This window comes from Coenobita brevimanus, chromosome 45, assembly GCF_032717465.1.
Source record: "Coenobita brevimanus isolate Jiangsu-jjx chromosome 45, ASM3271746v2, whole genome shotgun sequence".
NCBI classification, from domain to species: Eukaryota; Metazoa; Arthropoda; class Malacostraca; order Decapoda; family Coenobitidae; genus Coenobita; species Coenobita brevimanus.
Genome location: NC_136998.1, coordinates 32,939,986 through 32,967,714, shown reverse-complemented (window position 1 = coordinate 32,967,714; position 27,729 = coordinate 32,939,986).

Sequence of the window (27,729 nt, the reverse complement as noted above, 5' to 3'; positions counted from 1 at the left end):
AAGATTGCAAGGTAGGATAATGAGGGAAAGAATAACTAATCTTTGTATGGGAAAATAGGCTATGATTCTTTATTGAGTAGATTAGCAAGATTAGATGAGGAAGATCAGTGACAGTGAAGAATACAACACAATAAGGAAGGCCTACGCTGATGAGTAGGAAGGAAATTAAGAAAGTGAGATAGTAAGAAAAAGATAAAGACGAGTAAGAATGAAGACCCACGTAAGATAGAAAGATAAAGCACTAGTGGAGTAAGATCCAGCAAGATAGCAAGTTTAGATGAAGGCGTAGGATAAGATAGGAGTGAGAAGGAGTCAGATAATGAGATAAAATGAGGGTACAAGATAGGATAATAGTGGATTGAGGAGGAGTACTGTAAGATAGCGAGTTAAGGCTGTAGGATAAGCTTGCAAGATAATGTGTGTGTGTAAGATAATGATAACTAACTGGGTACAACTCTCTCCCAACTTAAGGCCAACTTGCCAACTTACCTCAGGCACACACACTCAACGCACTCACTTGGGGCCCCTCCATCACACACACACACACACACACACACACACACACACACACACACACACACACACACACACACACACACACACACACACACACACACACACACACACAAATTTCACAGAGAGAGAGAGAGGGGGGGGAGGGGACCTGAGGAGGCAAAGTTTGAGTGAAGTGGCCAGATTTCTACGTGACAGAAAGGGAGAAAAGAGGGAAAATAAGATGAGAGAGAGAGAGAGAGAGAGAGAGAGAGTACGAAAGATATGGAGGGCAACAAATCGAAAAGCGATAGACCGAGAGAAACGGAAATCAAGATAAAAAAAGCGAGAGGAAGCGAAAAGGAAGACAAAAAAAAAAGGAAGAATGATAGAAATAAGGGCGTTACGGATGAAGGGAGGGAGAGGGTGAAAAGAAAAGGGTGAGGGTGTAGGAGGAAAGAAGGGAAGAATGAGGGAGAAGATAGGGGGAAAGGGAGGATGGGAGGAGACGGGAGAGGGAATGGGGGCGAGGGGAGAGGGAATGGGAGGGAGAGGGAAAGAGGGAATGGGAGGAGACGGGAAGGGGAGGGAAGGGGGAGAGGAGTGTGGGAAAGAGGGTGGGGGGTGAGGGAGTAGGACGGAGTGGGTGAGGGGAAAAAGGAAAGAGGAATGACAGTAAGAGGAGAGAAGGGGAAGAACTAGGCAGAGGGGAGGGGGAAAGGGGGGATGGGGGAGATAGAAGGGGGAGAGGGAGAGAGGAGAGAAAAAGGGGGATGAGGGAAAACGAAAAAGGGAGGGAAGGGAGAGAGGCGAGAGGGAATGGAAAGTGTTGAGAGGCATAAAAGTTTAAGATGTAGATTTGTAGGGGAGGAAAGGGGGGAGGAGGTGGAGGGGGAGGAGGGGACGGGAGGGAAGAATAAATAGGGTGGTTATGTGAGATAGGGAGGAGAGGGGAGAGACTGGGAAGGAAAAGGGAGAAAGGTAGAGAGAAACAAGAAGAGGAAGAGGAAGAAGAGGACAGTTTTGAGGACGATGATGATGATGTAGGGGAGGGGAAGAATGAGGTTGAGAAAGAAAATGATTAAGGAGTTGAAGGTAAAAGGTGATGATGATGATGATAATGAGAAGTGAGGTGATGAATGAGGAGGAGGAGAAGGAGGAGGAGGAGGAAGAGGGAGAGAGGGAGGAGAGGATGGTAAGTAGATGAGATATGGAGACACTGACAGAGGGGAGAGGGAGGGAGGGGAGAAGGAAGGAGACTAGGAAGGGAGGAGGAGGAGAAAAAGGAAGGAAGGAATGTAGGAAGGATGGCTGGGAAAGAGAAGCGGCAAGGCAGGGAATTAAGGGAAGACTGAAAGATGGCCTGGAGAATAGAAAGAGAAAGGAATGGAGACCTGAGGATAGAAAGCAAGTAAGAAAGGAAAGAGCAGAGGGGATGAAAGGAGAGAGAGAAAGGGTAGAGAGGAGGGGGCGAAAGAAGAGAGGAGGGAAGGAGAGTAGAAAAGAATGGAGAGTGAAGAAGAGAGAGATAGATGGACGGGAAGGAAGGGAGAGGGAATGTATGAGTAAAGGAAGGAAGGAAAGAAGGAGGGTGAAGAAAGGGAAGGAGGTAAGGAGGATAGAAAGGGAGAAAGGAAGAGAGGATTAGGGAGAGAAGACAAGAGGAGGGAAGGAGTGGAGAGCGGGAAGGGAGGGGAATAAGCACATAACATGCGAGAGAGAGAGAGAGAGAGAGAGAGAGAGAGAGAGAGAGAGAGAGAGAGGAGGGGGAAGGGAGGGGTATGTTGATGAGGTGTTGGAGCGTGCGAGTACATGGGGGAGAGAGGGGAAGGGAGGAGAAGGAGGGGGAGATAGTTTGGCAGGGAGGGTGGGAGAGAGGAGGATGAGGTATAAGTAGATGAGATGTGAGATGGTGGAAGGAGAGAGAGAGAGAGAGAGAGAGAGAGAGAGAGGAAAGGAGAGAGAAGACAGGAGACAGGAGGCATGAGATAGGAAAGAGAAACGGAGAAAGAGGAAGGAGAGAGGGAGGGAAGGAGGAAGTGAGACTGAGGTAAATGAGGTGTGGAGCCAGAGGGTGGATTAGGAGCAGGTGGATTTGGCATGCTTGAGTGGAAGAGAGCGAGAGTGTTACATAGAATTACACAGAGAAAACACACATCTAGCTGTCTTACGAAGTGCATAGGGTTTTCACTTGAGCGATGGTGTCTTTTGTACATTATGCATTTTTTATAATACGACTTTCACCTTTAATAATAACCTCAACTCTGATTAGCCGTATATTTAATTCTACGTCTATTGTAAATCTGTCTGTTTTTCTGTATGAGCGGCTGTGGCTCGGTGGGTAGGGTCTCGTCTTGCGAGGTATGTGCCTCGAGTCTTCTCTCTCTTCCTCTCTCTTTTCCCATGCTCTCCTTCCCTTCCTTTCCCTCCTTTCCCGTCATCATTACGTAGCTCCTTTCCTAGTAGACCCCCTTTTTCCTTATTATTTCCATCCCTTATTCCCGTTCCTATTAAAAGTAAATAAATAAATTAATAAAGATAAACAGATAAGCTCCTTCACACTTCCCCTTCCTCCCTTCTCTTCAGTCTGCTTCAGATTTTCCTTCTCATTCCTTTCCTCATATTTTTCACTTCTTCTTTCCTTCCTTTGTCGTTTCCTTCCCTTCGTTTCCCTCCCATTTCTCCCCTTCCCTACTTCCCTTCTCATGGCAAAGCTCCCACTCACCCCTCTCGCATACGGATATTAAAAACTCTATCAGATCACCATTGCATCCCCTTATCAACGGGGTTTTATCCTGTCCTCTCCGTGTGTCTGTCTGCCTGCCTGTGTGTGTGTGTGTGTGTGTGTGTGTGTGTGTGTGTGTGTGTGTGTGGAATAAATAGGAATTTTATATAGCTCCCCCCAAAAAACGCACACACACACACACACACACACACACACACACACACACACACACACACACACACACACACACACACACACACACACACACACACACACACACACACACAAAGCTTTTTTTTTTTTTTTCAGTGGAGGTGAATCCAACAGTCCTAGATTTCAAGGAGCATTTGTGCAGAGAAAGAACTGTTTTCCCTGTACCGTCTGAAGAAATTTTACAACTGACGAAAAACAGTGGAAGTCTCATCATTACTAGTGCATGTTTCAAATGGTTCGATTTTTCCGCAATGTATTCGCTCAGACTTTGAGAAGATGCCTGTGTTTTTGTCTGTATTCTCTGGGACAAATGTTCGCCGACTGTTCCTCTTGTGCCTGTCTGTCTGTCTCTGTCTGTATCTATCTACCTGTCCGTCTGTCTAGCTTTCTACAAACCTGCTTATCAGTCTGCCCATCTATCTGTCTGTCTATCAATCTACCTACCTACATGTCAGTCTACTCATCAGTCAATCTGTCTAACTATCTATTTACCTATCTGTGTATCTGTCTATCTGTCTATACTTGTCTCTGTCTTTGTCTCTGTGTCTCTCTGTCTCTCTTTCGTAAACGGATTATGCTCTGTCCTTCCTCTTGGGGCTCGTCCTTCACTTCCTTTTCTGACGCATCATATCAGGGGGAATTATTTTACAGGTTAGTAATTCAAGCACCTGTCTGTCTAGGAATATTAGCAGGCGGAGGAAAATAAGTGGATGAGGTGAAATATTAGGCGATTTTATTTTATTTATTAATCTATTATTTCTCTTGACCATATACCGGATTAGCGTTGGTTTACTTGATGGTTGTGTACTCTCTCTCTCTCTCTCTCTCTCTCAAGTAGCATTCTTATCTCTTCCTCTTCCCTCCCTCCCCCAGCTACCCCATCTTGGCTTATCATAACAAAGCCTCTTTTATCCTCCTCCCCCTCCCCTCTCCTCCCTTCTCCCTCCCTTTCCTTCACTTCCCTCTCTCTCTCTCTCTCTCTCTCTCTCTTGTTTTTCCCTCCCATTGTCTCTCTCCCCCTCCCCTCCCCCCTCCATCCGGGCATATCACGTCATAACTGCGAGGAATTTTATTAAAGCATTACCCCGCCTGCCGCCTTTCATCCACGCTAATCTTGTTATTGCTCAACTTTCGGGGGGCAGAGGGGGCGCTGTTCCCTGTTTTGCCCCCCCCTCTCTCTCTCTCTCTCGTCCCCTTGCCTTCCCCCTCTCTCACCCCCTATTTTTCGTTCATTCGTCATTTCCTTTCATCATCCTTCCTTTCCATTCTTCCTCCTACCATTTCATTCCTCGATTTCTTTTCCACTTTTGTCCTGTGTTTATCTGCCCACTGTCTTCCTCCCCTCCCCTTCCCCACTCTCTCTAATGTCCCCCTTCCCTACTCTCTTGCCCCCTCCCTACCTCACCCTATCTCCTGCTTCTCCCTCCTCCCCCCTCCTCTTCATTTTTCATCCATCCTTCCTTCCCCTCCATTCCGAGCCGTCTTGTTTCCTGCTGCTGCACCTCTCCCCTCCTCCTCACACTCGTATTCTCCTCCCCCCTCTCTCGTATTTTCCTCCCTCCCCCCTCTCTCGTATCCCCTTCCTTTTTGCCTTCCCTCCCTCTTTCTGTCTCCCCTCCCCCTTTTTGTCTCCCTTCCTCCTTGTTTGTCTGCCCTTCCTCCTTGTTTGTCTGCCCTTCCTCTCTTTGTCTCCTCCTTTTTTTCTCCCCTCTCCCCTTCTATCTCCCATCTGTTCCCTTCATCCCATATTTTTTATATTCATTTATCCTCCTCTTCAAGTTTTCTCTCAAAGTTATCATGTTTTTCTGCTGCTGAACCTCCTCTCTCTCTCTCTCTCTCTCTCTCTCTCTCTCTCTCTCTCTCTCTCTCTCTCTCTCTCTCTCTCTCTCATATCTCTTATTTCGTCTGCTTATCTCCCATTGTGTATTTATATTTCCTGCAATGCCTGTTTCCTCTTTCTTTTTCAAATCTTTTCAGTCTATCTCGATATTTCCCTTCCTATTTCCCAATCTCCACGTGTCCCTTTCCTTCATTTTCTTCATCTCCTTTCTATCTCCTTCATTCCCTCCTTCACTGCCCCCTTCCTTCGCCTTCCCTACCCCATTCTCCCTTCTTCCTCCTTTGTTTCTCCCCGTTCCTTATTCTCACACTCTCCTCCCCTCCCACACTTCCTTTTTCAGTCATTCCCTCCCCAGCCTCTCTCCTTGTTACTCTTCGTCTTCCTTCATATTTCCGCCTCTTCTCTTCCTCCGTCTTTCTTCACCTTCCCATATTTGTTTCTCTCTCTCCTTTTTTCTTCCTCCAGTCCCTCCCCTTACCTCTCCCCGGCCTCTTTCCTCACATAACCCCCCTTCTTACTTCAGTTTCTTCTTCCTCAGCCTCTCCCCTTCTTTTCCCTCTTACATCTTCCCCTCTTTATCTTCCATATTTTCCTTTCCCAGCTTTTTCCCTCATCTTTTTCCCCTATTTTTCTTCCAGTATTTTATTCCCCTGCCCTTCCCCTCATCTTCTTATTCTTCTAATCTTTCCATCTCTCTTTTCATAGTCTTTCTTCAAGCCTTCCCTCTCCTTCCCTCTCTTTTCTCTTTCCTTATCGACTCTTCTACTCCTTCTCCATTCTTCTCCTTCCCTCTTCTCTCCTTTACCTTCTTCCCTTCCTTTTCCATTATTAGTTCCTACCTCTTTCCCATTCCACTCACCTTCTACCTCCTTTCCTTTTAATTCCCCCTCTCCTCTCTCCTCTCTCTCCCTCACGTCATCTCCCGTTGTCCCTATTATTATTTCACTTTTTTTTTCTCCTTTCTTCCTCCCCTCTCACATTTCCTCTTCCACTTTCTTCATTCTTCTCTGTCTGTTTGTCTGTCTGTCTGTCTGCCTCTGTCTGTCTGTCTGTCTGTCTGTCTGTCTGTCTCTCTCTCTCTCTCTCTCTCTCTCTCGTTCCCTTCCTCCCACACCTCCTTTTCACCCCCTCCCCCTCCCCGTCTCTTCTCTGTGCGGTGTTGCATTAATATGAGAAAAAAGTTTGCGGTTTGTGAAGCTTGGGACTACACACCTCTAATTACCAGCCGCTGAGAGAGAGAGAGAGAGAGAGAGAGAGAGAGAGAGAGAGAGAGAGAGAGAGAGAGAGAGAGAGAGAGAGAGAGAGAGAGAGAGAGAGAGAGAGAGAAAGAGAGAGAGAGAGAGAGAGAGAGAGAGGGGAGGAGGATTTTTATTTTTTCTGTAGTTCTGTGTGTGTGTGTGTGTGTGTGTGTGTGTGTATGTGTATAGGTAGGTGGACAATGCAGCTACCCCCCCCCCTCACACTATTTCAGGCACATACTCCTCATACTTATCTCTTTGTGTCTCGGGCTGTCTCTCCTCCCGCACCCCCACAAACACATATTGGATTCATTTCGTTTAATGTCTGATGTCTGTGTATTGCATTCATCACCTTCCTTTATTTTTTTCATTCATGCGTTCACTCCTTCTTTCATCTGCCAATCCACGCTGCCATCCAACCGTCCGTCCATCAACCCATCCATCTGTCCATTCATCCATCTGTCTCTCTCTCTGTGTATCTGTCAGTCTGTCGTCCTGTCTGTCCACCTATCTGTGTATTCCTCCATCCAGCCATTAACTTTATTTACTTTTTTCTTACCTGCATCCATTCCTCCAACTCTCAGCCTCTCCCTTCTGCTCCTCCTCCATGTATCCATCTGTCTGTGTCTACCCCCATCCTTCCCTTCATGTATCCCTCTCCTCTCTTTTATCCATCCATCATTCCGTCCACCTGTTCATCTGTCTTTCTGTTCATCTAAATATCCATCCTTCTATCCAATCTTCCCGCCCTCCTTCCCTTCCTCCATACATACATACATACAATCATACATACGAGAAAATGTAGGTATGAGTAAGAGAAAAGTAAGCAAGAGTACGTAAAATTGGGGAGAGAGAGTGTGGAAAACAGTGAGAATAAGGACAGTGAGAGAGAGAGAGAGAGAGGGAGAGAGAGAGAGAGAGAGAGAGAGAGAGAGAGAGTAATCACGGAGAGACAAACACACACTAGACATGGAGACGCCTTCCCTCTTCTTGGGGGGGATGATGGGAGAGGGAAGTTGGAGGGAGGGATGAACAGAGGGAGGGGAAAGGGAAGAGAGGAGCGGGAGGAGAAGGGAGGAAGAGGGAAGGAGGTGTAATGGATGGTGAAAGAGTGAGCAGGGTAAGAGAAAAGAGGGAGAGAAGAGAGGAGACGCGATAAGGAAAGGAAGAGCAGAGGAAAGAGAGAAAAATAAGGGAAGGTAAAGGAAAGTGAGGAAGATGAGGGGGATGAGAACGGAGGAGGGAAGAGAGGGGGGGGGAGAACAAGGTGGAGGGTGGAGAATCGGGAAGATGAGAGACTGGATGAAATGAGATTGGGGGAGGGGTGGGAGGGAGAGAGGAAAGAGAGGGAGAGGAGGGGAGTTGGGGGAAGACAGAGGAAAGAGGAAGGGAAGGAAGTATGAGGAAGGGGAGCAGGGAGATGAGAAGAAGGAAAGGGGAAGATGGAATGAGAGGAGAAGGAAAGAGAAGAAGGAGGGAAAGGGATGAGGATAGGGGATGATGGGAAAATAGAAAAAAGGAGAAGAGAAAAGGAGACAGGGGAGAAGGGAAGAAAAGAGGAAAGAATGGGGAAGAGAAAAAGGATGGATCAGGGAAGAGAAGTAGAAGGAGGAAGAAAAATTAAATAAGGATGATTGAAACGAAAATGGGAGAAACAAAACAGGAAAAGAGGTGAAGAGAAAAAAAAAAGAGAGAAGCAAAACAGAAAAAGAGACGAAGAGAAATGAAGAAAGAAACATAATCAGAATAAAAACTTTAATTTCCTTCATACAAAATATATATTCTCGTATAAGTAAAGAAAAGTTAACAAGAGTAGGTCGTAAAAAAATAGCAGCTTCATTTATTTCTGTTACGTGTCACAGAGGATAAATTTAAAACAGAGATAATAATGTGAAATATAAAACTACTGAAGATATTATTATTACTATTATTATTATTACCCTCATTATTATTATTATTACATTTTTTCTAAGTGATCATGTTTTAGGCTATGCTTATTACCACCACCACCACCACCACCACCACCACCACCACCATCATCATCATCATCATCATCATCATCATCATCATCATCATCATCATCATCATCATCATCGACGTGAACCCAGTGGACTGCAGGCTGAAACTGATCCTCTTCCTCAGTCAAGTATCCACCTTTTGCGGGTTAGGGAGGGAGTTATAGGAAAGAGGCAAAGAGAAACGGGGTTCGAAGAGGGAACGAGAGGAAATGAAGGCAGAAGATGGAGAGAAGAGGGAGGGGAAGGAGAAGAGGGGAAGAATGAAGTGGTAGAAGATGAGGAAGAAATGGAAGAGAAAGGAAGTGGAAGGGGGAAATGACGGAAAAAGGGAAAGAAAGAGGGAAGGAAGGAGGAAGGAGGTGAGGGAAGCGAGAAGAAGGAATGAAAGGGAAAGAGATAGTAAGAAAGTAGAGAGAATGAAGGCGGAAGGAGAGAAGATAGAACGATGAATTCTGCCAAGTTTGAGAAGAGGAGGAGGAAGTGGAGGGATGGAGAGAAGCAGGGAGGGAGGGAGGGAGGGAGGAAGACAGAGGAGGAGTTAGGAAGGGAGGAAGATAAGAAGGGAGAGGAGGGAGGGAGCAAGGGAGGACTGAAGATAAGAAAGAAGCAGACGAGGAAATGGAGACGTATGGGAAGCAAGATGTGGACGAGAGAGAGAGAGAGAGAGAGAGAGAGAGAGAGAGAGAGAGAGAGAGAGAGAGAGAGTTATACAGAAATCTAGACTACACAGACCTTATGATGCACAGGAAGTTGTGTGGCCCTCTGGTGTAAAAGGTATATTTCTCGAGTGTACTGGAAAGGATCCCATAAACTCAATGTTTGGTAAGGTCTGAGTGGCATATATGGTGGGAGAATTTTAAAGACTTTCCATCTATCTATAGCCAGACGCATGAATCTCTTCAGGGGTGGCCACAAACAGATCGGCCCCATGTCGCTCTGTCCCCTGCCCTTTCGCTGTCCTTCCCCCGGCTTACACCCCCACTCCCTCTCTCATATAAACACGGTACATTTCAAAATCTCGCCAGCACAATTTTCCATTTGCAGATTCCCACACATATCTTATATCCTTTGGTCCTGTTTTCGCTCTTGTTGCGCGGGTCCGTGGATTTCACATTTTGAACTGAAATATTAGTGTCCGTTTGGTACGTTCGTGCGAGAGATTTTGGAAACAGATAAGACAAATAATTCCTGTAATGTCTTCCACCAGAGGATATTTTTATTTTTATCTTTCTGTAATGAGAGGATTTTATTCAACTTTGGAAGGTCTCTTGTTAGTGAAAATAGTATCAAAGGCAATATCCCTCAATTTGAAGTTTCTCTTAATATCGTTTGGCCAGAGCATGGATAAAATTTAAAAACACGACCTCAAAAAGCTAAAAGAATAAAAAATAAATATCAGTGAGAATTAGAGTGCACACACACACACACACACACACACACACACACACACACACACACACACACACACACACACACACACACACACACACACACACACACACACACACACACACACACACACACACACACACACACACACACACACACACACACACACACACACACACACACACACGGGGGCAGTAGTACCAAACACATACCTTCCATACTGAATCCTAGGGCTCTTTTCATTCAGGACTGGTGTGATGGTAATATTGGTGGTGTTTTAATAATACCAGTGGGTCTTGGAGAGTATTAGTTAAACCATTACATAATTCCAGACACAAGAACTTCTCTTCCATTGCACCACCTCCTTCTCCAGCTTACAGTGGAGAAGGAAAACTAATGCGGGTGAAAAATTAAATCTTTCTTGGCGTGCGATCCGGTATGATCCCCGGAGCAATGTGAGGTTTCAGACATTCCTCCCCTTCTGTTCTGCCTACCTGTGTGAATACCTGATTTTCCTGAGTCTGTAAATTAACACTTCCCTCCTGTTGCGTCACCAGGTATTTTATGGTAATGGTATAAGTTTTTCTATTCTTTAGTTTTTGTGTGTTTCATCTTTAGTGTCAGACATAATACTATAATATTCTTACTCTGACTGACCCAGATTTTCATCCTCTTGCGGCTTATTTTACATAGCTCAGTGGCAGGAAAAGACCATGTTATGGCTCTACATCCTTTCTACAGCACTTTTCGTGACTAGCACCATATTCTAGTGTTAATCTCTCGTTACAGCTCTGCAATGCAAGTGGAAAGATCGCCGTTTTAGGCCAAGCTAGAGTTAAACGAGTATAGTTGGTGGAATATCATTATTTGCAGTAATATTTTACATTTCAGCTAAACTGTCTTACTCGTATGTTTTCTGCGTGTATATATATATATATATTCTGAGCTTAATAACGTTTTATTTGAGATATATTATTAATGTAGTTATGTAATATGGATTCATGTTATTGAAGGATGCAGTGAGAGGCGGACCGTGAGCTTTCTTTAAAAAAATAAAAAAATAAATAAAAGCTGAAGTGTGTCATGAGGTGATAAAGGGAGGGATCCACTGGTCTCACTTCTTCAACGTGTCGACAGTGGTGCTATGCCAAAATCACGGGAGTTAATACCCTGTGCCTAAAGTGGCTTTGCACAAAAGTACTTACTGCGACTAAATTCACTCTGTGGCATTTAAGCTTTCGTCATGCGTCATAGGTGGAAAATGCTGACAGAACAGCACGCAATCACTCAACGTCATCAGGTTCCCAATACTCATTTTCTTCAACTGACTTATTATATTCATCTCTGGTACTCCATCCCACCTAATCCTTTATTCAGCTGAGAAGGAGTCGTAGGCGTCTGAGTGTTAGTTGAGGATTATAAAACAATACCTATATCTCATACTCCAGATGAGGTCGGAGAGGAAGAGTGAGAATCGGTAATGTGAGGTAGAGGAGGAAAGAAGAATATCGAAAGACAGAGAAAGAGAGAATGCCAAGGAGGAGGAAAATGTGGAAGAAGGGAAGGAACGAATGAGAAAATGAGAAAAGGAAAGAAATGGCAAAAGGAAGAGAATATTAGAGGAGGAACAAGGGAGAGGAGGAGATATTCTGGAGAACCGGATAGAGAAAAATATATAGAAACTGGGTCAGAGAGGGAGAGAGAGAGAGAGAGAGAGAGAGAGAGGGAGAGTATGGAAAAGGACGGATTGAAAAGGAGAGAGTCAAGAGAGGGTCAAAGAGAGTTAGGGAGAATCAGACTGAGCAAGAGAGTGTAAGGGAGAGTCGACAAAACCAGGGAGAATAAAAGATAAGGAGCAAGAGAGGCAAAGTGGGTAAAGGGAGAGTTAGAGTTAAGAAGAGTTAGATTGGCAAAGTCAGGGAGAGTAGAAAAAGTCGAGGGAGAAAGAGGGGTCGAAGAGGAGAGGGAGTCAAGGGTGGTTAAGGAGGAGAGAGAGTGATTCAGTTCGATTTTATGCGAGGGAGAACAAGGGAGGGAACCAAAATGAGGGAGGGAGGGAGGGAGGAGGGTAGGAAGAGGGGTGGAAAGGAGGAGGAGGAAAGGTTAGAAAGAGGGCTGGATGGTAAGGAGGAGGGGGGAAGGAGAGTGGAAGGGAGTAGGGGAGATGAGAAAATAAGGATCGAAGGGAGAGAGAAAATTGAGGGACGGGGGAAAGTAGGGAGGATGGAGAGGGAGTGGGATGGAAAGAGTAGAAGACAAGGGGGAGGGAAGAAAGAGGAGAAGGGAAGAGGAGGAGAGGAGGAAAGGTAGGGAGGAAAAGGAGAGGGGATGACTGTTGAAAAATGAAGAAGTAAAAAGAGAAAGGAAAAGGAAAAAAGGTGGGACTGAACAGGAAAAGGTGGTTGAGAAGGAAAGACGATGGAAGGAAGGAAGGGAGAATGGAAGAAAGGATATGGAAGGAAGAGGGAAAGGAGGAGGACGAGGAGAGAAGGGAGGGCTTGGAAGGGAGAAAGCAGGGAGAAAGAAATGGTGGGAGCTGTAGAGAATGGTTGAAAACGAAATAAAGAATTGGAAAGGGCAATGGGAGAGAAGAAAGAAGGTAGGGGAAGAAATAGAAGAGGAAGTGGTGGGATGGAAAAGGAAAGTAGAGATGGGGAAGGAGAGTGAGAGAGGGAGGGGGAGGAAAGAGAGTAAATGAGACTTACAGTGGGGGGTAAAGGGAGGGGAAGATGGAAGAGGGGAAATGTAGAGGAGGGGAACTAAAAGTGGGGATAAGACATCTGAGAGGATATGGGAGGGTGAGGGGAAAAGGGGGGAGGGGAAGGAGGGGAAAGAGATCAAATAAAATGATGGAAAGGAAAAGAAAAGCGACTAAAGAAGGGGGGAGGGAGGGGTAGGAGAAGGAGAGGGAGTAAGGAGGAGGGATGGAGAGGGAAGGAAAGGGAGTAAGAAAGGAAGGAGGAGGAATAAGGTAATGGAGGGATGGAGAAGAAAGGAAGGTAAGAATGGAGGAGAGAAGGGTAGGAAAAGAAGTGGGGTAAGGGAGGGAGGGAGAGGAAAGGAAAGAGAGTAAGTAAGGGAGGGGTAAGGAAGTGAAGTGGATGAGGGGGAAGGGGGAAAGAGGGGCAGGGGGTGGGGGTGAACGAGGAAGGAGGGGAAGGAGGTGGGACTGTATTTGGGGGGATATTAAATTACCCAGATTGAGTGTAGGGAATCCAGTGAGTGCCAGACAGAGCCGTTGGTGGGGGGATGAGGGGAGGGGAGGGGGGCTTGGGGGGGTGCGAGATATGAGAACCCTCCCCTCTTTCCCCTCTAATGGCGCAGTGTTGGAGGAGGGAGGGGAAAGGATTTGAAAGAAGAAGAGGGAGAGGGAAAGTAGAATTGTGAGAATAAGCAGGAGGGGAGAGAGAGAGAGAGAGAGAGAGAGAGAGAGAGAGAGAGAGAGGGATGAGGAATGAAAGAGAGTCCCAGGGAGTATAGGGAATGTGACAGGGTGATGGAGTGTCAGGAAGAGTAACAGGGTGAGGGAGTGCCAGGGTGTGTGACTGGCTGAGGGATTGTCAGGGAGTGTGACAGGGTGAGAGAGTGCGAGGGAGTGTGACAGGGTGAGGGAGTCCCAGGGAACATGACATGGCTAGGGAGTGCCAGGGAATGTGACAAGGTGAGGGAGTGCCAGAGAGTGTGACAGGGTGAGGGAGTATCAGGGAGTGCCAGAGGGTCAGGGGGTGCCAGAGGATCAGGAAGTGTCTGGGAGAATCTAGGTTCCAGGAAGTGGCCGGAATCCAGATAAAGATGGTGGAGGGGGGAGGAAGGAGGAGGGAGTGGGAGGGTATCAGGTGGGAGGGGGTGGAGGGGGAGGGAATGCTAGGGTATCAGAGGAAGGGTGAGAGAGGAGGGAGTGGCAGGGTATCAGTGGAAGTATCAGGGGTGGGGGAAGGGGGAGGGGGAGGGTGTGGCAGAGTATCAAAGGAATTTGGGAGGGGGAGGGTGTGGCAGGGTATCATTAGGGGGGAAGGGGAGGGTGTGGCGAAGTATTAGGCGGGTGGAGAAGAGGGGAAGGTGGAGGGGGAGGGATAGTGCCAGTGCCAACATCGGCGGCGCCAGTCTGCCCCGGTGCCACAGTGCCCGGATGGGGGGAGTGGGGGAAATATTGATCCTGGAGTGGCGCCAGGACCGATGTTTGCCCGCAAGAGGGGTTTGGAAGGGGGCATGGAGGGGGAGGAGGAAGGGGAAAGGGGGAGAGGGAGATGGGTCGGATGGGAGAGGGTGAGGGGAGTGGAGGGAATGAGAGTGTTGTGAGAAGAAGGAAAAATAATGGGGAGAGTGGGTAGGGGAAGAGGCATGAGAGGGGAGAAGGGGAGGGGGAAGGCGGTGTTGTGAGGGGGAGGGGGGTGAAGAGAATGGGAGTGGAGCGAGAGAGAGGAGGAGGAATGAGGAGAAGGGGCAAGGAGAATGGGGGCATGAGAGGGAAGGGGGGGTAGTGAGGGGATGGAGAGCAGAGGGAAGAAGCGAGGGAATGGGGCAGAATGGGAGTGAGGGAAGGGGAGCAGAGAAAAGAAACTAGGGCATGGGTAAGGGGGGAGGGAGCAGAGGACAGTACTGGGGAGAACGGGATTGATGGGAGACGAAAGAATAGGGAGGGAAGGAAGGAGGATGAGGTCAGTGGGGCATGGAGCAGAAGGAGAATGATGCAAGAGGAAGTAATGGGAAGAATGAATGTGAACCGAGAAGGAAGGGAAAGGACAGAGACAGGGAGTGATGGCAAGAGGGAGTAGTGGGGAGAAGGGGAATGATAGGAGAGGAAAGGTGATGGGACTCATGGGGAAGATGGATGACTAGTGAGGAGAATGGAAGATTTAGCGTAGCGATCTGAGTTGTTATATGACGTTAAGACTGAATTTATCGAATAGAATATTGCCAAGATAAATATGCAGACTGGATAAGCAGCTTTCTTGGCAGTTCCATGTATTTTAATGTTGCCTATGAACAAATAAACATCCTTTCTTTGTATGATATATATTCAGGGAAACCAGGAAATATTACTGTCCAAGCGAGCGTCGAAATAAAGATTAGTATGCTTAACCACTCAGAGACTCATTTCGTTCTATTCTTGCTACCTCCACACGATTTTCTTCAGTTTAGAGTAGCCTTTTGGAACTGGAGGGGTTGGATAAAGCCTTCAGTGCCACATTCAGGAGGCGAGACCTTCCCCAAGTTTAATATTATCGTCTAAAAAATAAAAAAAAGAAAACTAGCTACGAGATCACGACACCGGGTCCAAGGGGTTGTCATAATCTAGAAAGGGCGGACCTCCTTGATTTTTACGACGGTTTCTGAAGCATATGATGGGATGTGTCTGGCCTCTCCATATCGATGCTAACAACATTTTTCATTGTGATATGCAGGCTTGTCTGATTTAATATATACAGACGTTCCATTAATATCCAGTCAGAGAAACAGCTGATCTTCCCACTTCCGTCTGAAGAAAAATTGCAACTAGCGAAATGCAGTGAAGACCGTATCTCCGTTAGCGTGATTTTCAGATGGTTCGATTTTTCCGCTGTGTAATTCGTTAGACATTAGGAGGATGCTTGTCTCCTTCGTCCGTGCGTCAAAAATTAAAGACCTGCCATTCCCTCTGTCAGTTTAATTTTCAAGCATACAAGCCCCTTAACACTGGATCACAGTCTGTCACATCACAAGGCACTGTGTTAAATACTGTGTTCCGTCATGTAGAGGAAATACGTGGCTTTACTTACTAGTGATTTTTTCGACTATTGCCTCCAGTTAAATTGAAATAATCTAATCTGATGTGAAATAGAATTGGCCTGTTACTTCCCACCCGTCACTCTACTTTATTATTTTGTCTGAATTTTTTGCTTTTATGGTGACCAGAACTGAACGTGATACTGTAAGTGTGGTCGTATTAAGGAACTGTGCAGTACAAAAGAGAACAGGGGAGGAAATGAGGGAGGGAGGTAGGAGGAAAGAGATAGTAGGATAGTAATGGATGAAGGAGGAGGGAGGGAGGGAGGAAGGGGGAGAGTAGTGGATAATGAGGGGAGAGAGGAAAAAGAGGAAAGTAAGCGAGCGTTGAAGAGAAGAGGAAGAAGGAAAAGAGACAGAGTTGGGGGAAAGTGCAGCGAAGGAAGGAGAGAGAAGAGAGACGAATAGTGGAGGGAGGGAGGAATTCAAAGAAAAAGAGAGAGGGAGGGAGGAAGGGAGAAGAGTAATCGACGGAGGGAGGGAGGGGGAAATTTCAGGAAAGTAAAGGAGGGGAGTTGGAGAGAGGGAGGAAGGAGAGTGATGGAGAGTTGGAGGAGAGTGCAGTAAAAAGTTGGCAGACAGACAAAGTTTCCCGGAAAGCGCCATCTCCGGCAACTTGGCCAGCTGAGTCAATTAATTCCACACACACACACACACACACACACACACACACACACACACACACACACACACACACACACACACACACACACACACACACACACACACACACACACACACACACACACACACACACACACACACACACACACACACATCCTATTATTACTCATCTCCCAGTCACGGCATCCGCTCTGGGTAAATTCTTCAAGCGTGGACAAACACAGTGCTGGACTTTAAAGGTTGTCGTGCTTTATGCAGAGAGAGAGAGAGAGAGAGAGAGAGAGAGAGAGAGAGAGAGAGAGAGAGAGAGAGAGAGAGAGAGAGAGAGAGAGAGAGAGAGATGTAAGGACGACAGTAAGGGTGTGAGGGAGGCAGGGTGGGAGAGGGGAAGTAAGAGTAACCATCAAGAACAAGAACATTAACAGGATCAAGGACAAGAACAGAAAGAGAGCGAGAGATAATCCCCTTTAAGAACATAAACAAATACAAGGGACAGCAACCAGCAAGAAGGAAAGAAAAAAACAGGAAGCCAAATTTTTCAGAAGAACAGAAGAGTAAAGAGAGAGAACGTTCCCCCAGGAGCAAAAGGCAAGGACGAGAACAACCCAGAACAACCGAGAACACACGAGAACAAGCCAGAAGAACGAGGACAAGATATGAGAGGGCAGGAAGAAGATGGGAGAAAGAAAATATACAGCGTGACACAACTGGTTCGCCTGCCTTCATTGTTTCTCTTGCCAGACGATTTTATTCAGCTTCGGAGGGAGAGAGAGAGAGAAAGAGAGAGAGAGAGGAGAGCGTCACAGCTGGTTGGCTTCCCTGAAATACCTTAAGGATTTACATTTTTGGCGGGGGTGAGAAGAGAGGGAGTGAGAGAGAGAGGGATGGGGGAGATGGAGATAGGGATATGGAGAGATGGAGGGAAGGGAGAGAGGGGGAGGGAGAGAGGAAGAGAGAAAGTGAAGGGAGAGAGAAAGAGAGAAGGTGGAAGGAAGGATAGAGGGAGAGAGAGGGAGAGATGACTAGGAAAGGGACATATGTGTGAGAAACAAGGAGTAAATAAATGAGGTGTTGAAGAAAGAGGGAGGGGAGAAGGATAGGGCAAGGTGAAGAGGGCTTGTATTAAAGAGATAGGAAGAGAGGAAGAAGAGGGAGTGGTAAGAGAGGGAGGGAGGTAATACTGGAGGAGGGAAGAGAAGAGGAAAGAAGAAAAAATAGAAGGAAAGAAATGGGAGAAGAAAATAAAAGAGAATACGAGGAAGGAAGGAAGGAAGGAAGGACGAAAGGTCAGTCGTTAAGAAGTAAGGAGGAAGTAAGGGAAGAGAGACAGACAGACAGACAGACAGAAGAGGAACGAAAGGAAAAGAAAAGGAAGAGGAGGGAGGGGAGAAAGATGGAGGAAAGGAGGGGGAGTAAGAGGAGGAGAGGAGAGGGAGGAAGGAGGAGGAGTAAGATGAGGAGAAGGAGTAGGAGGAGGAGGATGGAAGGAGAGAGGGGAAGGGAAAACAGAGTGATGGTGAGGAAGAAGAAGGAAGGAAAAACAACGAAATAGGGAAGACCAAGGAAGGAGAAAATGAAGAAAAAAGTAAGGAGGAAGACAAGGAGGCAAGAAGGGGGGAGAGAGGGAGGAAGAAGGAAAAAGATGAAGATAGGAAAGACGAAGAATGGAAGGAAGGAAGACCAAGGAAAAAAAAATAATGAAAGAAGGAGGAAGACTGAAAGAAGGAGAGAATGAGGGAAGGGAGAATGATTGAAGAAGAGAGAGTGAGAGGAGCGAGAATGAATGAATTAGAGAGAGAGAGAGAGAGAGGAGAGAGACTGAATGAAGGAGAGAGATACTGAAAGATGGAGAGAAGGAACAAAAGAAGTAAAGCAAGAAGGATACGGAAGGAGAGACAGAAAAAAAATGGGAGACCTAGGGGGGATAGAAAGAAAAAGAGGAAGGGAGACCTAAGAGGAAGAGAAAGGGAGAGGAAGGAGGAAGAGAAAGACTAAGAGAGAGAGGAGAGACTTCCATATTTGATCGGAAGAAAGGGAGTTGGGTTACCAGTGGTCGTAATGGCGGGGGGAGGAAGGGGAGGGGGGAGAAGAAGGGAAGAGGAATAAGGGAGAGGAAGGGAGGAGGGAAGAAGGAAGGGAGGGAGGATGAGTGTTTAAGAGAGAGATCCAAACAGTGTGGGATGAGGGGAGAAAAGGAGACAAAAGAGGGGTAAGGGGAGGGACGGGAGAGAGAAGGGGAGGTGCAAAGGTAGGGATGATTGGAGGAAGAGGTGAGAGGAAGGGATGATGGAGGGAAGAGTTGAGGGGAGGGGATGATGGAGGGAAGAGTTGAGGGGAAGGGATGATGGAGGGAAGATGTGAGGGGAAGGGATGATGGAGGGAAGAGTTGAGGGAAGGGATGATGATGGGAAGAAGTGAGAAGTGGGGGAAAAGAGGGGAAATGAAGTTCAGCAAAGAGGGGAGAGTGTAGGGTTAGGGATGAGAGGGGGAAGAGAAGGTCAAGGAGGGGAAGAGGATGAGAGGGAAGGGAGGGGTGAGAAGTCAAAAAAAAAAAAATTGGGGTGGGGGATGATGGGAGAGAAGAGGGAGAGGGGTGCTTTGGAGGGGTGGATAAGAGGAGGTGAAGAATGGGGTGAGCTGCTGAGGGATGTGAGGGGTGGGATGAGGGAGTGAAGATGAGGGGTCTGGAAGAGGGATGGAGGACAGAGGGATGAAGAAGTGAGGGGTGGAATGTAGAAGTGAGGGATGGAATGAAGTGAAGTGAGGGGCTTGGTGAAGTACGGTAGGTCTTACAAGAAGGGGGTGGGTGGGGTCAGAGAGGGAGGGGTGTCAAAGGGAGGAGTGAAGGGGTGAGGGTAAGAGTGAAAAAGTGAGAGGGGGGGGGTTTGAAGGACGGTGGATCAGAAAACAGGGGGGATGAGGGGGAGGCCTAAACAGAGGGGAGAATGAGGGGGGGGAGTCTGAAGAATGGGGAAGAGAGGGGGTGAGGGGTGAGGAGGAGGAGGAGTGAGAGAGTGAAAAGGAGAGGTATTCTTGAAGGACGATGGATCAAAAAAGAATGAGGGTGAGGGAGAAGTCTAAAGAGAGGGGGGGTTAGGGGGGTGAGGGAGGGGGTGAGGGGGTAGTTTGGCAGCAGAGTCCGGCGCCAGACAGACCCCGGAGACTCCACAAGCTGCCTATTGATCCTGGACTGGCGCCAATATTACTCAACCACCCTCAAAAATTTCCTCAACCCCCCTGAAACTCTCCAAAGGTCCCTTCTCAAACCCCCTAAAATTTCTCTTCAAACCCCCTGAAACCCCCCTCTGAATCCCTCTTTAGCCCCAAATAATTCTTCCTCAGCTCTTCCTGAAATCCCTAAAATCCTTCCTCAACTCCCCTGAAACCCTTTTAAGATCTTTCCTCAACCCCCTGAAACCCTCTTAAGATCGTTCCTCAACCCTCTGAAACCCTCTTAAGATCTTTCCTCAAACCCTTGAAACCCTCTTAAGATCCTTCCTCAACCCCCTGAAACCCTCTTAAAATCCTTCCTTAACCCCCCCTGAAACCCTCTTAAGATCCTTCCTCAACCCCCGGAAACCCTCTTAAGATCCTTCCTCAACCCCCCCTGAAACCCTCTTAAGATCCTTCCTCAGCCCCCTGAAACCCTCTTAAGATCCTTCCTCAACCCCCTGAAACCCTCTTAAGATCCTTCTTCAACTCTCTGAAACCCTCTTAAGATTCCTCCTCAACCCCCTGAAACCCTATTAAGATCCTTCCTCAACCCCCTGAAACCCTCTTAAGATCCTTCCTCAACCCCCCCAGAACCCCTCTAAAATCCCTCATCAGTTTCCCCTCAGCTCCTTAAATCTCCCCTTAACCCCCCACACCCTATGAAATTACCCCTCCACCTTCCTTAAATATCTTTTCAAATCCCCCAAAAATAAATGAGTAAATAAAATCAATAAATGAATGAATAAATAATAAATAAAACTATAATTCACTCTCAGGTCATCTCAGAACACCCCTAAAATTTTTCCCCAGTTCCCCTAAAGCCCTTAAAAAAAACATCACTTCTTACCCTTTAAATTTTTTTCAGTTCCTTTAAAAATTTTTCCTTAGCCTCCTCAATCCCCTGAAGCCTCTTTTGAAACCCCCATCTCTTCTACACACACACACACACACACACACACACACACACACACACACACACACACACACACACACACACACACACACACACACACACACACACACACACACACACACACACACACACACACACACACACACACACACACACTGCCTGGATCGACGCCTGGAAATGAAAACACCTACACTGGATTTTGACAGGAGTATCGAGAAGAGGAAGAGGAAAAGAATGGATAGGAAAGGAAGGAAAGCAAGGGAAGGAATGAAAGGTACAGGAAACGAGGGAAAGCGAGAAGACAAGATAGGAATGATAGATGAGAATGATAGTTTGATAAGGAAAGGAAGGCAAGGAAGATAAAAGCAGTATGAAGACTTTGATAATGAAAGACATAGCGGAGACAGCCAATCTCTCTCTCTCTCTCTCTCTCTCTCTCTCTCCCTCCCTCCCTCCCAACTCCTCCAGTCACCTCTTGGGGAATCGAATCTGTGCTAGGCCGTAACTCCATTTGGGGCGTTCTGACCACTACACCACCAGGGCAGGAGTATAAAACTGAGGATAGAAGTGTGACGGAAGAAGCGAGGAAAGACAGAAGATAGAAATAAGGGAAAGAGCGAGGAAAGTTGAGGAAGATGGAAGTAAAGGAAAGAACAAGGAAAGGTAGAATTAAAGGAAAGTATGGGAAAGAACGAGGAAACATAGAAGATAGAGGTAAGGGAAAGATCGAGGAAAGATAAAAGAAAAAGTAAGGGAAGGAGCGCGGAAAGGAAAGCAAACGAAACGGAAAAGAATGGAAGATATGAGACAGGCAAAAAATGGGTTTGGGAAGGATAGAACAGAAAGGTAAGAGTTAAGAAGAATGGAAGGAAAAGAGCGAGGAAAGGGAAAGAAAGCGAAAAAGAAAAATGGAAGAGAAGAGAAAGGGATAGGGAAGGATGGGACAGAAATAAAAATCTCTAATAAGGAAAAAAAAAAAACATTAATCAGTAGACGAAAACGTATATGAGCGAAAACATTTTTTGACCTAATGGATCTGACTGGAAGAATTTAGACGCAGGCGAGTTGGATATATATGAAAGTTTTTGGAAAGTGACGTAAAATTTAGGAGAAAAGTTTTGAGCTGAAGTATAATGAAATTTGTGGGGGAACCTGAAATTAATTCGTAATGTTAAAGATCTGGATTAGCATTTAGATCTGTTGTAACATACAAAGCTTGGCTTTACCCTTACTCCCATTTGCCCTTCTCCCTTCCCCGCCCCTCTCTGTCTGTCTGTCTGTCTGTCTGTCTCTCTCTCTCTCTCTCTCTCTCTCTCTCTGAATTTGTTTTCCTGCCTATCTATCACTTCATCTATCTTATTATCTATCACTTCATCATATTATTATCGATATTTATTCAGTCAGGCCATACTTTCGTCAGACTGAAAAATGTCAAAAACAAGGGAAGAGTAACAAATGTTTAAACACACACACACACACACACACACACACACACACACACACACACACACACACACACACACACACACACACAGTACCGCCATGCCAGGGAACTTCACCCGCGCGGAAGCAATGATCTGAGAGTTGCAGACGCCCCCCCCCCTCTCTCTCTCTCTCTCTCTCTCTCTCTCCTCCCATTCGCCCGGTAAAGGAGGGGAAAATGAGTAATTAATGGGAGGGGGTAATGAGGGAGGGGGAAATGAGGAGATGATCGAAGTGAAAATGTATGGAATTAATGGGGAAGGAAGAGAAAGGTAAATGTAATGGTGTGAAAGGAGGGAGAGGGGTGGAGGGAAGGAAAGGGAGAGAAGGAAGGGGATTGGAGCGGATGGAGTGGGAGAGATGGGAATGAAGGGAAGGGAAGGAATGAGAAGGGGTGGGTAGTGAGGGAAGGGAAATGAATGAATGGGAAGGGAAGTGTATGGAAAGGGATGGGAGGAAAGGAAGAGAAGTGAAGGGTAAGGGAAGGGAGAGGAACAGAAAGGAGTTGGGAGAGATGTGGGAGTGAAGGGAAAAGAAGGCGAGAGAAGAGAAGGGTAGAGGAAGGGAGGGAAAGAAAGAAGGGAAGGGGGGTAAGGGAAAGTAATGAGAGAGTTGGGAGGGGAAGAAGGGAACTGTGATTTAGAACATAACATAAGAAAAGAGAATGACTGAAATGGAATGGTTGACTATGCTGGGCAGTTCTTGTAATACATTTAAATAGAGAAAAGACAAGAAAGAAGTAAAAAGTAATGAGATGGTAAGAGAGAGAGAGAGAGAGAGAGAGAGAGAGAAACTAAATTCATTGCAGTGGTATAAAAGACGAAGGGAGGTGGGGGGCTTGGCAGAGAGAGGAAAAGGGGAAAAGGGGGGAAAGGGGAAAGGGGGGAGAGATATGTGGCGGCAGTGAGAGGAGGGAGGGGAAGGGGAGGAGTGGAGGGGTAGCGGAAGGGAAGAACAAAGGGATGGGAGAGAGGTATGGGAGAAAAGAGGAAGGATGTTGTAGGGATGAAGGATTGGTGAAGAACTAGAAGGGATGGTGGGGAGGGAAGGGGGACGGGGAAGGAGGAGAGAAGGGTGGGAAGGGGTGAGATGGGGAGGTAGGAGGAGTGGGGAGAGGGGAGTGAGAAGAGAGGGATATGTGGAGAGGAAGGGGTGAGGAGATAGGGGGTGAGGGAAATGGATGGGGTGGGGAGGGAGTGGTGAAGAGAAAGGGGTGTGTGGAGAGGAAGGGGTGAGGAGATGGGAGTGTGGGGAGGGTGGAGTGGGGTGGGGAGGGGGGTGAGTCAAAAACCAGGGCGAGGGAGAAATTGAGCAAACAGATATGACTCACTTGGACGAAAATTTATGACACATGATTCACTCCCTGCCCACACAAGTCCAATTCTCTCTCTCTCTCTCTCTCTCTCTTTCTTTCTCTCTTATCTTCTCCCTTTCCACTTACCCTCTCCCCTCCTCTCTCTGTTCGCCTCTCTACGTATTCCTGTTTCCTCTTTTCCCATTCTCCCATCTCCCCTCTTACCCTTTCGCACCTCCTTCCCCTTTCACTCCCTTCCTCCCCTCCCCACTCACCTTCTCCGCTCGCTTCTCCCACTCCCCCGTCTCCACTCATGATCTGCCTTCCCCACTCACCTTCTTCCCTCCCCCCCAGCAATCCTTTTCCCTCCTCACTCACCCTCTTCTCTCCCCACTCACCCTCTTCCCTCCTCACTAACTCTATACCCTCCCCACTCACCCTATACCCTCCTCACTCACCCTTTACCCTCCACATTCACCCCTACCCTCCCCACTCTCCCCCTACCCACCCCACTCACCCTCTACCCTCCCCACTCACCCTCCTCCCTCCCCACTTATCCTCTACCCTCCCCACTCACCCCATACCATCCTCACTGACTCTTTACCCTCCCCAGTCACCCTATACCCTCCCCACTCACCGTCTTCCCTCCCTACTCACCCACTACACTCCTCATTCACCCCCTACCCGCCCCACTCACTCTTTACCCTCTCTACTAACGTCTTCCTACACCACTTTCATCCACTGTAACGCCAACCTCTGCAGTTTAATACCATAGTGAGGACTGTGTGTATTAGTGCTCAGGTAGTGACGTGCGAAGACTCTTGTGGATAAACCCTCTCTTGTATTGGTGTCCAAGCGGTGGAGGCTTTAATATTTCCTAAACTCCTGGATCTCGAGAAAGGGCTTCGTATCTCGTGTCCAGAGTCGGGTGTATAAAGAAAAAGTGTATGGAGAGGAGGCTGGGTGGTGCTGTGTGATTGCCTAATGGTGCGGATGCTGCCTCTTGCCGGGAGAGTGACTGGGGCAGAGAAGAGAGAGAGAGAGAGAGAGAGAGAGAGAGAGAGAGAGAGAGAGAGAGAGAGAGAGAGGGAGAGAGTAAAGAAGTAAACAAAAACGTAGGAGAGCTGAGAGACAGAAGTCTGTGGAGGGAAGAGAGGAGATGGAGGGAGAGAAAGAAGATGGTGAGACAAATCAGATAAAAGGAGAAAGGAGATAAAGACTGAAGAGAGTGAAGAGAGACGGAGAGGGAAAAGAGGAAGTGGGGAGGCGAGGGGACAGAAGGAATGGGGGTGACGGAGGAAGGAAGGGAGAAGGAAATTGGAATAGAGGGATGTCAAGAGAGTAAGAAGGAAGAGGAATGAAAGAGGGGAAGAAAAGGGAGAGAAAAGGGGAAAGGGAAGGGGATGACAGGGGATGGGAAATGGGAAGATGTTGTAAGGAATGGGGAGACAGAATTGAGGGAGATAAGCAAGAAGGAAAAAAGACAGATGCTGAAAGGAAACCAAGAGAGTGGGAGGAAAGAGGGAGGGGAGAAGGAGAGACGCGGTGGGAGAGGGAGGGGAATCAGACAGAGGAGGCGGGGTAAAGGAAGAGAGAAAAGGGGGGATACTGACTGAGAGATTTAGGAGGGGGATGGAGGAGGGGAGGGGGATAAAGGAAGGGAGTGGAGAAGAAGGGGATGGAAGAGATGGAGGAGAGGAGGGGGATGAAAGGGGGAGGGGGATGGAGGGGGGGAGGGGGGAGGGGGAGGGAAGGGTACGAACAAATACGTCAAAGGTGAAATTTCAGGTGATGTTTTTGGGCGTGACGTCATCTGTTTGTGAGCTTTGATGCCGTCCTTCCACCTGAGGCTCTGATATTTACTGCCTCGGCGCCGGCCAGGGCAGGCAGGCAGGCAGGGAGTGGGGAGGCAGGAGTGAGGTTAGGCGCACAGCGGGAGGGAAGGCAGGGTTGAGAATAGGCAGACATAGGGAGGGAAGGCAGGGTTGAGGATAGGCAGACAGAGGGAGGGAAGGCAGGGTTGAGGATTGGCAGACAGAGGGAGGGAAGGCAGGGTTGAGGATAGGCAGACAGAGGGAGGGAAGGCAGGGTTGAAGGTAGGCAGACAGAGGGAGGGAAGGCAGGGTTGAGGACAGGCAGACAGAGGGAGGGAAGGCAGGGTTGAAGATAGGCAGACAGAGGGAGGGAAGGCAGGGTTGAGGATAGGCAGACAGAGGGAGGGAAGGCAGGGTTGAGGATAGGCAGACAGAGGGAGGGAAGGCAGGGTTGAGGATAGGCAGACAGAGGGAGGGAAGGCAGAGTTGAGGATAGGCAGACAGAGGGAGGGAAGGCAGAGTTGAGGATAGGCAGTCATAGGGAGGGAAGGCAGGGTTGAGGATAGGCAGACATAGGGAGGGAGGGCAGGGTTGAGGATAGGCAGACAGAGGGAGGGAAGGCAGAGTTGAGGATAGGCAGACAGAGGGAGGGAAGGCAGGGTTGAGGATAGGCAGACAGAGGGGGGGAAGGCAGGGTTGAGGATAGGCAGACATAGGGAGGGAAGGCAGGGTTGAGGATAGGCAGACAGAGGGAGGGAAGGCAGAGTTGAGGATAGGCAGACAGAGGGAGGGAAGGCAGAGTTGAGGATAGGCAGCTAGGATAATTACGGATGAAAGCGGCATCGTGAAAGAAAAGTAAGAGAATGAGAGTATAGTGAAAAAGGCTAAAAAAAGAGAGAGTAGTCAAAATTATAAAACAGAAGACAACCGACTAGAGAGAGAGAGAGAGAGAGAGAGAGAGAGAGAGAAAATCGACATCCCTCATTCGACCTTTTCTGTCAGTCTTACATCCTCGACATATAAACCATGATTACCCTTATCTAGAGGTGGAAAATTGGATGAATGGAGTGGGAGGGGTGAGTGGGGTGTGAGGGTTTAGTGGGGTGTGAGGGATGAGTTGGGTGTGAGGGATGAGTTATGTGTGAGGGATGAGTGGGATGTGAGGGGTGAGCTGTGTGAATGGATCGTGAGGGGAGAGTGTTGTATGAGGAGTGAGTGAAGGATGAGAGGAGGCGAATGAGGAATATCAGGAACGGCTGTCAAGAATGAAGGCCCAATATATGGAATGCAAGAAAAAATATAAGGAACGAGAGTAAAGTATGAGTGATAAGGGAGAAGCATAGGGGAGGAGAGAAGCCAATAAGCGATGAGTAAGAAGTATAAGGAATGAGGGAATATGGAGGATGAATTCGAAGGGGATGATGTATCAGGAGGAAATACAAGGGGCGTCTAGGAGTAGGGGTGATAAAATTGAGGGAGGAGTGACCGATAAGGTGTAAGGGAAGAAGAAATAATGGGATAAGTTTACTGTACTCTTTTCACTCTAACTTGGCCTAAAATGTCCATCCCTCCTTGAATGCTAAGCTGTAAGAAGAGGTTAAGACTAGATTATGGTACTAGTCACGAAGAAGTGTTATGTAAAAGATGCAGAGCTGTGTATTGACCTTTTCTGTCAGTGAGCTGAGGGAAATATGCTTACAAAACGACGAAACTTTGGATCAGGTTAATGTGAGTGGACTAGAGCGTAAGGTATGAGACAGGAGAGAGAACACAGTAAGACATAAGTGAGGAATTTAAGGTATGAGGGAGATATATGAAGGTATCAGGTACTTGGAGAGAGAAATATAAGGGAGGATGTTTTATATAAGGGGCAAGGGCTGGGATGAGTTTGGAGAGGGGAGAGAGCACAGGAAGAGATGAGTGAGAAATATAAGGAATGAGGGAGATATATGAGTATCAGGTACTTGTATAAGGGAGAGAATAAGACATGTGAAATATAAGGGAGGAGCCACTAGTATAAGGGGTGAAATCTCAGATGAGGGATGAGAGGGGAACACAATAAGTAAGGAGAGGAGTGAAAAATTTGAGGAACGAAGGAGATATATGAAGGTATCAGGTACATGTATGAGGGAGAGGATAAGACATGAGACAGAAATATAAGGGAGGAGCCACTAGTATAAGGGATGAGATGAGGGATGAGAGGGGAGAGCAAGAAGGAAATGACAGATGCATTGATTTGGAAACTCCATTTTGTTCTCTGCTGGTTTGGGTGATTGATGGGTTGATGAGCAGAGGAAGTGAGGGAGGGAAGGGACTGGAGAAGGAATGGAGGGATGAAGGAGGCGAGGGAGGGAGGGAGGGAGGAAGGGACGAAGGAAAGGACTGGAGGAGGAATAGGGAGATGGAGGAAGTGAGGGAGCGAGGATGGAGGGAGGGTGGGATTGGAGGAGAAATGGAGAGTTGGAGGAAGTTGGAGAGAGAGGAAGTATAGAAGGAGGATTGAAGACTGCAAAGGAAGAAGGAAGATGGGCAGTGGAAGTGGATCAGGCAAGAGGGGAAGGAACTATAGAAGGAAAGGGGAAGGAGGGAAAGATGGAGTGTGAGGCAGAAGGAAGGAAAGAGAGAGGGAGGAATGGAGACAGAAAGGGAGGGAAGGATGGAAGGGAGAAGGATGGAGAAGGGTTAGATTAAGAGATGATAGCGACTGA